Below are 13,773 nucleotides of genomic sequence, written 5' to 3'. Positions count from 1 at the left end.
GTCAGGAGGGACACCATGGCTGAGAAACACTGATGGGTGAAGGGTGAGTTCAAGCAGATGAGTTGCAAATTTGGCAGAAGCAGATGGTGATCCTGTCAGTAAAGCAGCACTACTTGGGCAGACTGGTAATTTTGGTGGTGTGAATATTAACAGTGGTTTGATACACAGCCGTTATCTGCACTGTGTCCAGGGTAGCTCTCGGAGCTGCTCTTGCTGGTAACAACAGAAGCAAAGGTGGCAGTCAGTACCTTGGCCTTTTCTGTCAGCAGCTCCTCTGCCCCACTCAGCTGCGGTGCCTTTTTTACCCCTAGTCTTCCTGTTGCTGATGATCTCTCTGCTAAATCTTTTTTTTTTCCCTTGCCCTTCATCTTTCTTGCCACATTCCATTTAATTTGGGGGTTGTCTTGTGGGGGTTGCCCACCTGTGCATGCTTGGATGGTGCATCTCCCCAGGTTGCCTGCTCTTGCTTCCACCTCTTGTATGCTGCTTTGTCATGTCTAGTCAGGAGCTTCTGCTTCATGCTTCCATGCCTTCTGCCACCTCTGCTTGCTTTTCTGTGTGTAGCCATAGAAGATTCTTAAACCTGGAAGAGGTGGTTCTTGAACATCCTCCAGCTCTCCTGGGCCTTTCTCTCTAAGATGGTCTCCCATGGCCATCTGCAGAGAAATTCCTGTGCAAGGCAAGCTCTGTTCTGTAGGTCCAGGGTTGTCATCCTGCATTTAGTTCAGGGTTTTTTTCCTTTGCCCTTACAAATGTAGTCTCTGGTGCAATGCTGTAGAGAAACCTGGTTGAATGAAAGAGCTGTAGTAGAGGGCAGCAGTGGGAGATCTCACTGCATAGTTTCCTATTTTTTGGATGTCAGTGTTTAACCTGCATCTTGAAAGGACAAAACTCAATTTCCCATCATTTAAATGGGTGAGAAGGGAAATCTGATTCCAAGCATTGGAGTAGGTAAAAGCTTTCCTTTGCAAAAGGTACAGATTAGACTTCATGCTGTGATTGCCCTGTAAGTGTGTAGGATTTGCAATTTCAGTTATTGTGAGTGAAAGGCATTGTTTAAAATGGGCTCTTAGGTAATTTCAGGGTCGAATAGCGATTGATTAATAAAAGACAACATGGATTTCAAGAACTTTTCCCAAAATGTGGTACTCCAAAATACTGCCTGTATTTGGAGCATGAGAGTATAGCTGAGAGCCTGCTGGACAATTCATGGGAAAAGGGGTTTTTGAAGGTATTACAGGCAATTAGTAGCAAGTTACAGAAATTACATTTGTTCCTACAGACTTCACAGCTGGTTGCGTGCACTGAGCTTGTAATAGTTGTTTTTCATGTTTTATGTTAATCTGGCTCTGTATTAAAGATGACTTCAGTATGGGGGTTTTCTCCCAGCCCACAGCTGCCAGGTAATAAATACACCTGCTAATTCAGGGTAGTGGGAAGAATGTCACTGTGAAACTCCAGAAGCCTTTGTGAAACAAGCCTTCACATCGCACGGTGCTCGCTTCGTTAGCTTGAGTCCTAAAATAAGGTTGTGTTTAGTCATCTGTTACTCTACATGTGCAGGGACAATACAGAAATGTAATGGTGCAGAAGGACTTGTGGAAGTCAGTCTGAGTCACACAGCGCTTCTGACAAGCTGCCTGCTTGTTGTTCTCATCAGTAGTGCTGACTAATACTGGCAGTCCCCCACATAGACTTGCTTGGTCTGGAGTATAATGGTAGGTTTTGTGCTGTGAGAGGGCACGTTTCAGATGGGATAAGAAATGTCAGCTTCTGCCTCCACAATGCACAACAAAGTAAATGAAGGTGTGTCACATATCGGCATAAGAAGTCCTTGGTGTGGATATCATTTCTGCAATACAGATAGTCAACCAGAATAATGAATGTTCAGTGTTTTCTCTGGAAAGATTCTTTTTTCATGCATGAAGTCATGGAATCACAAAATGGTTTGGGTTGGAAAGGACCTTAAAGATCATCTGTTTTCAGTTCCCTTGCCATGGACAGGGATGCCACTCACTAGACCAGATTGCTCAGAGCCCCATCTAACCTGGCCTTGAGCACTTCAGTGGTGGGGCATCTGCAGCTTCTCTGGGCAACCTGTTCCAGTGCCTCACCACTCTCACAGTAAAGAATTTTTTCCTAATATCTAATGTTAGCTAGCATAAACTCCTTTTACTCTCAGTTTGAATCCATTACCCCTTGTCACTAAATTCTCTTGTACATCATCTTTGATATCACTGAATCACTTATTTAAAAATTACATATAAAATGTGTGTCTGTGTTTATTTTACACATTGTTTTCCTCTTCAGCTATCAAGGTATGGAGATTGTAGTACTGCCATGCAGACTGCTGGAGCTGGCAAAACCTTGGACCAGCACTGGTGTTAATGACCTAGGATACCACGTAAAGTAGATGTAGCTAGGCAGTGAAAGGTTGTATTGTCACTTGTATATTTTCCTTGTGGTTTTATCTGCCAGCAGTAAATTGATTTGAGTATAAATTGTAAAGGCTCTTGAAGTTATTCCTTAAAAATGTTTTCTTTTTTTAAAAAATCACAATACTCCTGTATTTTCCTTTTGCTTTTTTAGTTGGTAAAATGCATTGTGTTTTCATTATTGTTAACAACCTGCAGTTCAGACTTCATTAATAATTGGGAGGGAATCAGGATAGTATTATATATGATAACATTTTGTGAACCAACTGTCATACCAAATGTCATCTTTCAGCAGGCTGTCTTGCCCCTCAAATGTTTGTGTGTAAGAAATATGCTATAATAAATCAGTAGAACTACTTTCAGTAGGTAACGTCATTGATATTTCATTTACTTGTTTACTTGTTAGTTCATTGGGATTTATATTCCTCATTTCAGCCATTAGAAAATACCAATCCAACTGCTCTTTAGCAAAAGTACTGATTTCATCTCTTCCTGTATTGACTGGAGAAAGATACAGGCACTGTCAAACTGATTCAGGACATCTGAGCTAGGAAAATCCTTTCTGACACCTACGAGGTGTTTATCCCATGTCTTTCTCCCTTCTCACCCTGAACAACTGGTTTAGCATTGCTGCCTTCCTACTGATTCTGACTGAATCTAATCCCTACATTCCCTTTTCTTACTAAATTAAGCCAAAAGAAGCTTTAGCACAGCATCAGTGGCTTCAGCAGAGCTCTGAATGTCAGCAGCTGTCCCCTTTGCTAAAGGCCTTACAAGCAGGCAGATGTCTAGGAAGAATAGATCTGGTTTAGTGGTTCTCTGGTCACGCTGTAAAGATCAGCTTGAAATAATGTGGACAGGTGCTGGGATTTAGGATTCAAACTGCATCTGTTCAGATTATAAGACTAATCATGAAGTAGTTGCATTTTCAGCCATTTTCAAATGTCTAAAGTAGGGAAGGAGGAAAGAAATAGAGCACAAATCTCTCTCTATCATTCTCATTTCTGCTATTATTGCTTTATGATCCCACTTAGAAGTATGCAATACCTTTACCAGCTTTTGAATTTTAATGTGGAATAGCAGCAAGGCTGGTACAGCTTCCTTATAAGTGGATGGTACGTGTTCAGCTCTAGCTGAGTCCTCTGACAAATCTTGATTCTTAACTATATGGGTTGGGGAAGAGCTCCTTGACTGTCTTGCATACTGTATCAAATTCATATCTTTAAGCTTCCTTGCTTATCCATGAGAACTTGCTTTTTCTTGCTGCCAGCATAGGAAGCCATGAACAATTCCTGCTAGTTCCCTGCTTTGGCATCATTGCACAAAATAAAATGTGCTTATGGATAAATAAGAAATTACTGAGCAATGGATTTCTCCAAGATCCAGACTGTATGACCCACCTTTTTCGTAAAACGCGGCACGTGTGATACAGACTGCAGCACAACACATGGGCCCCAGTCTCCATGAATCACAGGGTTCAACTGTACCTGAGGAGCCATACTGGATGAAAAATGATGATGTTTGAGAGCACAAAGAGTTTCGACACATTCTGGTAATGGTGAGATGAGTAACTTCTTAAATACACCAACAAAATTAGTTACTAGGTAGATCTACTTTTAAGGTACTCGATACCGTAATTCAATTTCAGGCAGAAAAGCAGCCCCTTGGAAGAATCTTGATTTGCTCTTGAGAGACTGAACAGTTTTAATATGCCTTGACATTCAGTACCACGTTCATAATCCCTGTAATTATTCCTTCCTACTCCAACAAGAGTAGGCAGTGTACAGCACAAGGGCTGAAGGATAGTTCTGTTTCATGCTTGAAAGGAGGAACGTGTCACACAAAGCACGCTTTGTATTGAGCTGTGGGAAAAGAGGTGAATGGGAAGCAAAACCAGAAGCTTTAAAGAGCAGTTCAAAATGTTGCTTCCTCTCTGCCTGTTTCTGGGGGCACTTTTGTATGAATGAAGAAACTGCAGAAAATGAGACGCACATAAAGCTGAGAGCCTTTGGAAGAAATCTCTTCTCCCCTGATTCCTACCTGACTGCAAGGGCAGTCATCTTCCCATCAGGCAGAACTTGTGCTATGGCATTCTGTCCCTTCCCTGCCTCTGCTTCCTTTTTGGAGAGGAAGCAAAGTGCTGGAACTACCACAGTAACAAATACAGGGACTTTAGTCCTGAAACAACCAACCACGGGACTAGAAGAACATTTCTGGGCAGCACTGGTGACTGCACTCTTCTACATAAGTTTAAGTGTTGATGATTTTCTTGTCATGCTTTGCTGCCAAAAAATGTGTGCCTGGTACCTTTTGGAAAGCACAAAATGAAATGCTCAAAGAAGATTTAGCCAAAGGATTGAGTCTCTGGCATTTGCCACCTTTAGAATGAGAGGAAAATTGTGTGGAAAGTTGGCACTTAAAATTAATTTATGGAATATACTTGAGCACCCGCAAGGAACTGAATGAAAAGGGAGCAAAAGAGAATGTCTAGCCTAGTGGGGTCAGAAAATCTTCGTGGTGGACTGTTGCTAGAAGAAAAAGCAGAATTCAACTTCTGTAAGGAAATTTAAATATAAGCACAGATTCCTTCACTATAAAAAGAGAACAAGGGAAAAAGCCACAAAGGGGGAGGAGCAGGAAGAAGTGTAAGAAACTATTTTCTAGAAGATTGACATTGCCACTCCACGGCCAGTCAGTACAAGGACAGAGTGATGCACATCTGAAGGCCAAAGGTGCTCCTGTGGTCGGTGTCACTCAGTGCTGCTCCTGGGAATGCCAGCAGGAGGCCAGGCACCCCGGGCAGTGCACAGCCTGAGCTGTGCATCATTCCCTGCACAGGCACCACGGTGACCCCACAGCTGCCCTTGCGTGGCACCACCCTCTGAATAGAGGGGACTCGTTATGCCAGGAGGAACAACCCGGTGACTCATAAGGTCAGTGCCTGATCTGCTCTCTGTTATCACAGCAGATTACATTTCTTTGAGGTTTGTGGGACTGTGCTATACAAAGTACTGGCATTAACCTTTTTCTTCATGGCTTTCATTACCTGAATGGATGACATGAAGCTCAGCAGGGTTACAGTCCTGAAGGCACTTTGTAGGTCCATTTGTCAGAAGTGTCATCTGACTTGACAACTTTTGCTCGAATTTCTCAATATCTGCTCAGTGGGCAGGTTATTAGCTAGCATAAACTCCTTTCTACTCTTACCAGTCACTTCTTCTAACCTCTACACTATTCTGACAGGCAAATCAAAATGCCAAGTCAAATAAAACATCGAGTCCCTATTAGGGAATACAAGCAGGCCACCATATGGAAAACAGAAGAAAGAAAAAAAAAGGAGGTTCAGGGTGCCTTGGCAGCTTTTCCCCTGTGGACTAATATACAGTCCAAAGGAAAGGAAACAGCATGTGAGAAAATACCAACTCATTTAACAGCAATTGTGAGACACCTGGATCATTCTTCACACAGGTACACAGATGTACCTCTTTGTAGATGTGCACATGACTGTCATCAACTGATGACAACCCCAATCATATTTCTTGGGAAAATTTTCTGTAGAGTTATCTAGAAGTTGGCTGAATTATCAGAACAACGACATGGAATTCTATGAGAATTTGTGGTAGAAGAGAAATACTGGTTAGTTAATTAAGAAAACAGATAAAACCTGACTTTTTCTAAGCTACTTCACTGTATAGATGAAATGAGAGTTTTGCTGTCATATGCGATCTGTGCTAATTACTGCAATTATAATACTTGCAGAAAAGGAAATTTGCAAAAAGTGTATTAAGTGTTCAGCACTCAGCTGCTTGTCAGCTGAAAGGAAGGCAAGTTAATTGAATGTAACAGTCAATCCTCTTTCTGTTGTTAATCAGTGGTTAATTATAATGTGCAGCTACATGGCCATATGTCGCTTGCTGTGGCATAAGAGTAATGTGTCACTGTTATTGATCACTGCACTGGAGGAGCTGGAGCTGCTATACCCCTGTGCTAAATGCCTTACTGAGAGGTGACTGCTTTCAGTGTTGCATAAAACTAATCTTCATTCAAAGTGCAGGAATTAAAATTAGGCTATCTATCCAACCAGAATCTAACATGTATAGTACATTGTATTAGTCTGATTTTTGAATAGTAAATAGATGTAAAATAACAAAGAATCATTGAGGTTGGAAATAATCTTTCAGATCGTCGAATCCACCCACTAACCTAACACTACCAAGCCCACCGCCAAACCACGTTCCCAGGTGCCACATCTACATATCTTTTAAGTACCTCCAGGGATGATGACTCCACCACTTCCCTGTTCCAATGCTTGACAACCCTTTCAGGGAAGAATTTTTTTCTAATATCCTCTCCACACCTCCCCTGACACAACTTGAGGCCATTTCCTCTTGTCCTCTCACTTGTCACCTGAGAGAAGAGACTGGTCCCCACCTTTACTCTGGAGAGCAACAAGGTCCCCTCTGAGATTCATTTTCTCCAGGCTTAACACCCCCATCTTTCTCAGCTGCTCCTCGTGAGATTTGTGTCCTAGACCTCTTCCCAGCTTCACTGCCCTTCTTTGGACTGAAAACCAAAATAAAATAGATTAAGTGGCAGAAAGATCTCCTAGGACCAGGCACAGAATAACTGAGTAGAGTGCTATTGTCAAGTGCAATTTTTCTGTAGACTCTTTGAAACTAAACAGAGCTGCCTGAAACTGATTTAAGGTTCCTGGGTATCTGGAAATTGACTACTTTTAATCTATAACAGTTTTGGGTGTCCACTAAAAAATGCAGAGTTTTCTAAAGGACTGCTTTTCTCAAAAGTTTATTGTCCATTTGATAGTTTACTTGTGCCTGCCCTAAAACACTGCTTAGAAACCAAGCATGATTTTCAAATTAGTGTCCCATAGAAATTGATCCTCTGTCTCTCCTGTCCTGATGGATTTTCAGGCTTGAGGACTGGCCTGTGTAGGTTCAGATACTACAAATGACCGTGGGAATGAGGACAAAGCCTTAAACCTCAGAGGCTGAGTGTTGGGTACAGTAGAGCACAAGCCCATAACCTGCAGCCCCTGGAACTGGAGATGATGATATAATTATCACAATTTTAAAAAGCTGAAAAGCAATATGCACTACAGTACATTGCCAGATGTTCCTCAAATTTTCCCCTGAGTAAGCACTTTTCATCTGTGAGGATCAGGCAGAATCTAACAATGTGTATGAGGTAAGAAGAGCAATTCAGCATGGTAGAGTAGGTGGCTTAATGAAGCTGGTCTGGCTAACAATGAAAGGGAGGCACTTTCCTACACAGATCAATTATGTCTTCCATTCTGCTTCAGGTAGCTCAGTGTTGGACGTGGAATGCAGAAATATCATGTTTTCTGATGGCAGGAAAACCATTATTAGTCCAGTTTATTAGACTGTGCATTAGTCAGTGTGTTTAATAATTTTTCTTCCCTAATAACTTAAAATGTGAGAAACATGTTGAAAAAGGGAGGTGAGTCTTTACAACATTTAGCTGTTTGAAGATGAGAAAGTATCCAGTACCCTCACTTATAGGAGAAAGCATGCTACTTAAACCTTCATTTATTCACCTGTGTCTGGAAAACAGGGAATTGAGTATCTGCCTGAATATCTGCACTCACTTACATTGAGGACTCCAAAGCATGGATAAAAAATTAAAGGAAGATTAAAGGGTAATTAATGCTTTGCCCACTTAGACTAGAGCCTTTGATGTCACTTCCTCCTCATGACAGCTGCAGCCAGAAAGGCTTGCTCCAAAAGGAGAGCACAGCACTGATCTGATTTCAATAGATCAGCTACAGTACTGCTTTCTTCTGTCACTATTCACAGCACCTCATGGGAGGCTCCAGCATCCTTTCAAAGTATTTCCACTTGCCTGGAAGCAATGTATTTGATTAGCAAACACCTCGACTTCTGAATTCAGTAAGAGTGGCAGTGTTGATGCCTGTGAGAGAAGAATGTCCTTCTTCATCTTAGAATGTGTTTTTATTGCACCTACCTTAAACCTCCTTTTTCAGGTCCACAGTTTCCTAGAAGAGCATCACTTGCATGCAGATTATTACTTGAAAGTCAATGGCTTTCAAATTTGTTTTCTGCAGGCCAACAGTGAGCTACCTCATGGAACTAACCAGAGCTTTCAACATGCAAGCTCTGAGCTTCTGTAGTGGCTTGCTCTGTTTGGTCCTAGGTCTTTAGTGCTGTGGTTCTGGTTTTGGAGCATCTCTGGAGGTCATCTGCCAGTCATACATATGGTGTCTGCTCGAAAGGTGTATCACTCATGCATGCCTCTATGGCATAAGAATCCTCTTTAATTTGACCAGACCTTGGGTTGCTCCCTCTCGCCTTGGCCCTCTTAGGAACACATGAGCAAAAAAAGCAAGTGGGTATCATTCTGGGTCTCTCTGTTCCAAAGGGCCAAGATGAATGGCATTTCTGAGAGGCACTTTTACTTTTCAAAGTGCAGAAATCTATCCAAGAGCTGGTGTCTACTCAAACACCAGACTGTTTGGGGCAGCATGCCCAGAAACGTTGGCATTTGAGTTGAAAATGTAAGTGTTTATACATCCCACTTCCTGCATTTATCTGTGTAGTTATGGTATGGATCTGCTTTTTCAGGCAGAAACAAAAATACCATTCCATCTTCTCCCTTTTACTCAAAGGGTGTTTTGCAGTGTAAGAAATAAGGAGTCCTTCTGCATAAGGAACAGCTACCATTTATGATTCCTGTGAAGGAGGAAAATGGAATATCTCCGTCAGAGTCAAAAAAGACCCGACAGCACTGATACCACCGGCAGCCTACACAGACATCAAAGTGTTACAGGCTGAGGTAAATGGAATTTGTTTGTCCTCGTTGCATGATGGACTGCATGTTTTCAAAGAAGATGGTCTTCTAACAGTGTTTATCAGATTTATCACCTTTCCTCTGTGTTAACAGAAACTCAGCTGCCCTAAGGTGAGTTAGAACAAACCACAGTTTCTGACAGTAGTGCCAACCTGCCTCTGGAGGAAGGGAACCTATCCCACTATTTAAAGGTATTCTATAGTTTAGGGGTCTAGGCATTTATTCCATAATTTCAGTGTCTTGAGATGACACTGAGCTGGTCAGGGCAGACAGAGTTACTTTTTGAACAGCACTGTGATTTTTCTAATGTTTTGTATTTCACTTGCTAGACCTAATCATGACCTTGCAATCAGAGGAACACTTGCCATCTATACAGGGCTGGGAGGGAGCATGGGATTTTCTTACAGAGAAATGCCAGCATTTTAAAATGTTCTGTTCCTAAATGAGAATTTTACAAGAAAAGCATGTCAGAAACACTAGTATGTGTCTTTTTAATTGTTTGTCTATGTGTTGTATATAAAATACATAGAAGGAGATTATCTCAGTGAGGTTGGATGGGACTTTGAGGAGCCTGGTCTAGTGGAAGATGTCCCTGCCTAATGGCAGAGGGGTTGGAACTATGAAATCTATAAGGTTCCTTCCAACCGAAACTGCTCTATGATTCTGTGATCCTGTTCCATCTCCTGTCCACTCCTGACAGCTTCCAAAGGCTGTGCACACAGCTGAATTCTGCCCTCATGTTCAAAGATCTGCCCATGACTGTTTTTGTATTACTGTCACATAAACTTCACAAGACAGCTGTTAGAGGTGCCAGCCTTTCAGTCAGCTCCCTCTCTTGCAGTTAGTTAACCAAAGCAGTATTTACCATGTACCTATCAGCAGATGATAGAGCACCCTTTCCCTCTGTAGCCAGAGTAACACACCAAACCTTTTCCTCAGTATGTGCCTCATCATCTTGGAGATTTGATAGTCCAAGCTTCATTTGCAAGTGAAGCTTGGGCTGGCCTTTTTACATTGTGCTTCTTTGCAGGCAGGTTCATGAGGCTTTTTTTGCGGGGTTTTCCAATTAGCTTCTTTATATTTTAATAAAAATGCTTATGTGATGGCTTCAAAACAGCTGTTACACAGCTGAATGAGAGCTCATTACATTTTGGCAGTGGCTCATGTGCCTCTTTTTCCAAGCTCCTGGTTATTGCCTTGCTGCCTCCTATGGAGCTGCAGCAGAACTGAGACTGAGCGCTTCTGGCGTGGCTGAATTACTGTCAGTACTCAGTGCCTGGCTGCTTTCACAGCTTAATTAAATTTCAGCAGTGTAATTTTGAAGCTCTGTAATTTAGTAATGCCTGAATTAAGACTCTTTATCCTTGAAGATGATCTAGCAAGTGGATTACTCATTGTGCTGGGCTCTGGTGACCTGTCTTGCCTGACAAGTCAGAAGCTGATGTTGTTGGCTATGAGCATGGGAGTCCTGAGCACCCCCAGTGGAGCAGCTTTTGTTGTTGCCACAGGCTAGGCTGGGCATCTTCCAGTCAGGTCATCTCCTTCCTCCAGCAGGTCTTGGTGGTCAACTGAGACTATCCCTCAGGTCACCTAGCCTGGTCCAGCTGTTTGAGGGAGCAAATTGGGTTTAAACCTATTTTTGCACATCCCTTTTTTCACCCCTCAAACACATAGTTTATTGTGCGGCAGACACAGTTCTTAGCAACCAGGCTTTCCCCCTCCCCAGAGCTCATTTTTTGTTTGTTTGCCATCTATATATGAAGGCAGAAGCTTGTCAAGCCTTCTAGGATTGATTGTAAGAGAAGAAATACAGAGAGAATTTCTGCTGTAGAGCTCTATAGATCTAGAGGCACTCCATACAGGACAATTATGAGACTACTGGATTTAAGACATTTTACTTGGGTAGAAAATCCTCTTTGTGTTGTCCATAATGATAAAATATTTGAATATTTGGACACAAACTTAGTGTCCCAAAGATTTCACACTTACCAGGTTAGCATTGCCAGGCATTGAACTCTAAGTAGCATCAATTCCTTATAGCCCCTGCCCTCTTTCCCTTCAGTGGCTGTGAGGGAGCAGCTCTTTTATGTAGCACTGAGCATGTCACCAGTCCTTGCTAAATTAGCAGGTGTAACATTCTCAATACATTTACAAAGATCAGCTCAAGGTTACAGCAGGGGCCAACTGGCTGGTGAGCTACCAGCAGACTTTCTACTTTCTGCAAAAGAAATTTGAAAGAATAAATATATAATTGTGTCAGAACAAACATGATATGTGTCTAAGATCAAAACCAGCCAGCTCCCATCTGATTAGTCCTCTGGGAAAAGCCTTTTGCGGTACTTAACACAAGGACTTTGAGCCTCACTGACATCTGGCTGACAAGGTAAATGGACATATATATAGTAGCTTATTTTAGTGTTACTATGGTGAGGGAGAAGGACAAAGATATTTATTTCTCCATGAGGTTTTTACTGGGAGGCGCAAAGGGCCGTACTGTCTGCTGCCCTGATCTCATTGTTGATATGCAAACCCTATCAAAGCTTGTGAAAGAAACAAATCCAAATCTCCCTTTCTGCACGCTACAGCCCAGCCTTGTTGTAACTGAGCCCCTCTAGCAGTCTCCTTTTCTGGCACTACAGATCCAGAATAGTGTGGGGTGTTGGGAGGCATTATTCACATGTCTTACCAACTTTGAGTAATACTGTGACTCTGGCTAAGTCCATATTGTCCTTGTATCAGGCCAATACATTGTTTCCTCATTTTTATTTTTTCAGGTCTTACAGCAAACTTTTTCAGCTTTCCTTCTTCACTTTCTTTGCAATCCTTTGTTTTTCATGTGGCTTTCCATGGAGTTGTTTGTTTTTTATCAATAACTGCTCAACTATGATTTGATGATTATTTTACTCCAGTAGTGCATGGGTTTTGTCAAAGAAGCCTAAATTCCATGTCATGAAATGCTGTACAAAATCCATCTGTGTCAGGCAAACCAACCTTCTGAAAAAGCTCTAGGAGGAAATTAAAATGATAATCGATGTACTTGTACATACATTGCCACAGAGTTTGTTACTATGCCACATCTAGGAAGGAATGCAAGAATTAGAGCAAGTCATGAGGATCTCTGTCCCTCTGTCTGTTGGGGAATTATGATATGGTCCTCAGCAAGCATGCCTGTTCATTTGTGTAAGAATGGGAAATTGCTGTAACACATGAATCAGTGTGAGAAAGTTCAGTGTGAGATCTTATGAAAGGTATTTATTTACAAAATCTTTAAGCAAGTTGATTTTATGCACTCACACTCATTCTGCTGTAGAGTTAATTCTCTGACACTCTGACACTTCTATAATCTTGATCACCAACTCATAGAGTCCCAGTGGCCTGGCCAGGATCCCTTGGGCTTGACACAAAGGAATGGGGATGCTGCTGCCACGCCCTCACTACAAGCCCTTGACTAGGGACAACAAAGTGGTTTCTGGACAGATCTGTCATTTACCTTAGGAGGCATCAGCTAGTATCTTTTACCTCAGAATCCTGTTTACTTTGCTCTCCACAAATGACAGGCCATTGCTGCCCGTTGCCTGTTTTTCCTGGTTTTCAACACATGTGTTTTCCAGACAGGATAACAGCAAAGTCAAGGCGTATCTGACGCTGCAGCCTTGGTACCATTCTCCTGGGATCAGGATCCTGGGTCTTTTGCTGAGAGGTCATCGGTGTTGTGGCTGTTTTCAAAGTGCAGGTCTTTGGCCTTGACATAAACAGAGCAATTTCTTAACCTTTCTGCTGGGAAAGGTTTTCTGTGATAACAAGTGTCTGTCCTTTTTCTGCTGTGTAAATCAAGCTTGTAAATGTAATATATCATACTTGGTGAAAGAAACTCTAAATTTGGGGAGGACACACACTATATCCCCTATATCTGCTGAAGCACAGACTTCTTGAAATGACGAAATATGTGTGAAATAATGAAAACACTGAGGTGGCCAATATCAACAGCTTTAAAAATAACAAAATTATGCCTGCCAAAATAGGAATGGAAAATTGATAGTCTGTATTTCCCATGATGTGCTGGAAGATTTGAACAGACTGCTCCCACTGATATCATGAAGTTACTGCTCTAAATTTACTGTAAGTAGGTGAAAACCAAACCATTCCTGGTTTAATATCTTTTCGCTTCTTCCCAGCAATGGAAGTTACAGATTATTGCTGACAGGAGGCAAAATGCTGACTCTACCTTAAACCTTGAAGCTGAGGTTTGCTAGTGCTGACCAGTGCTGGGTATGGAGTTAGCAGTCAGTGTTAGGTGTGCAGCTACATGACAGCAATTAGACACTTTGAAATGTAGGATAGCATAGTGAAGTCACTAATTAGTCTTTTGGTGGTAGTTATTAAAAGCTGATCAACTGAAAACTGACCAATAGGAGCTTGCATACTCCTGGCTTTTAGTGGTTTTTTTTAGCTACTCACTATTATTTGAAAGTAAAATCTTAAAACCCCTTCT

The sequence above is a fragment of the Vidua macroura genome, chromosome 1, assembly GCF_024509145.1.
Source record: "Vidua macroura isolate BioBank_ID:100142 chromosome 1, ASM2450914v1, whole genome shotgun sequence".
NCBI classification, from domain to species: domain Eukaryota; kingdom Metazoa; phylum Chordata; class Aves; order Passeriformes; family Viduidae; genus Vidua; species Vidua macroura.
The sequence above is the reverse complement of the archived record's forward strand: the minus strand, read 5'-3'. Positions refer to the sequence as shown.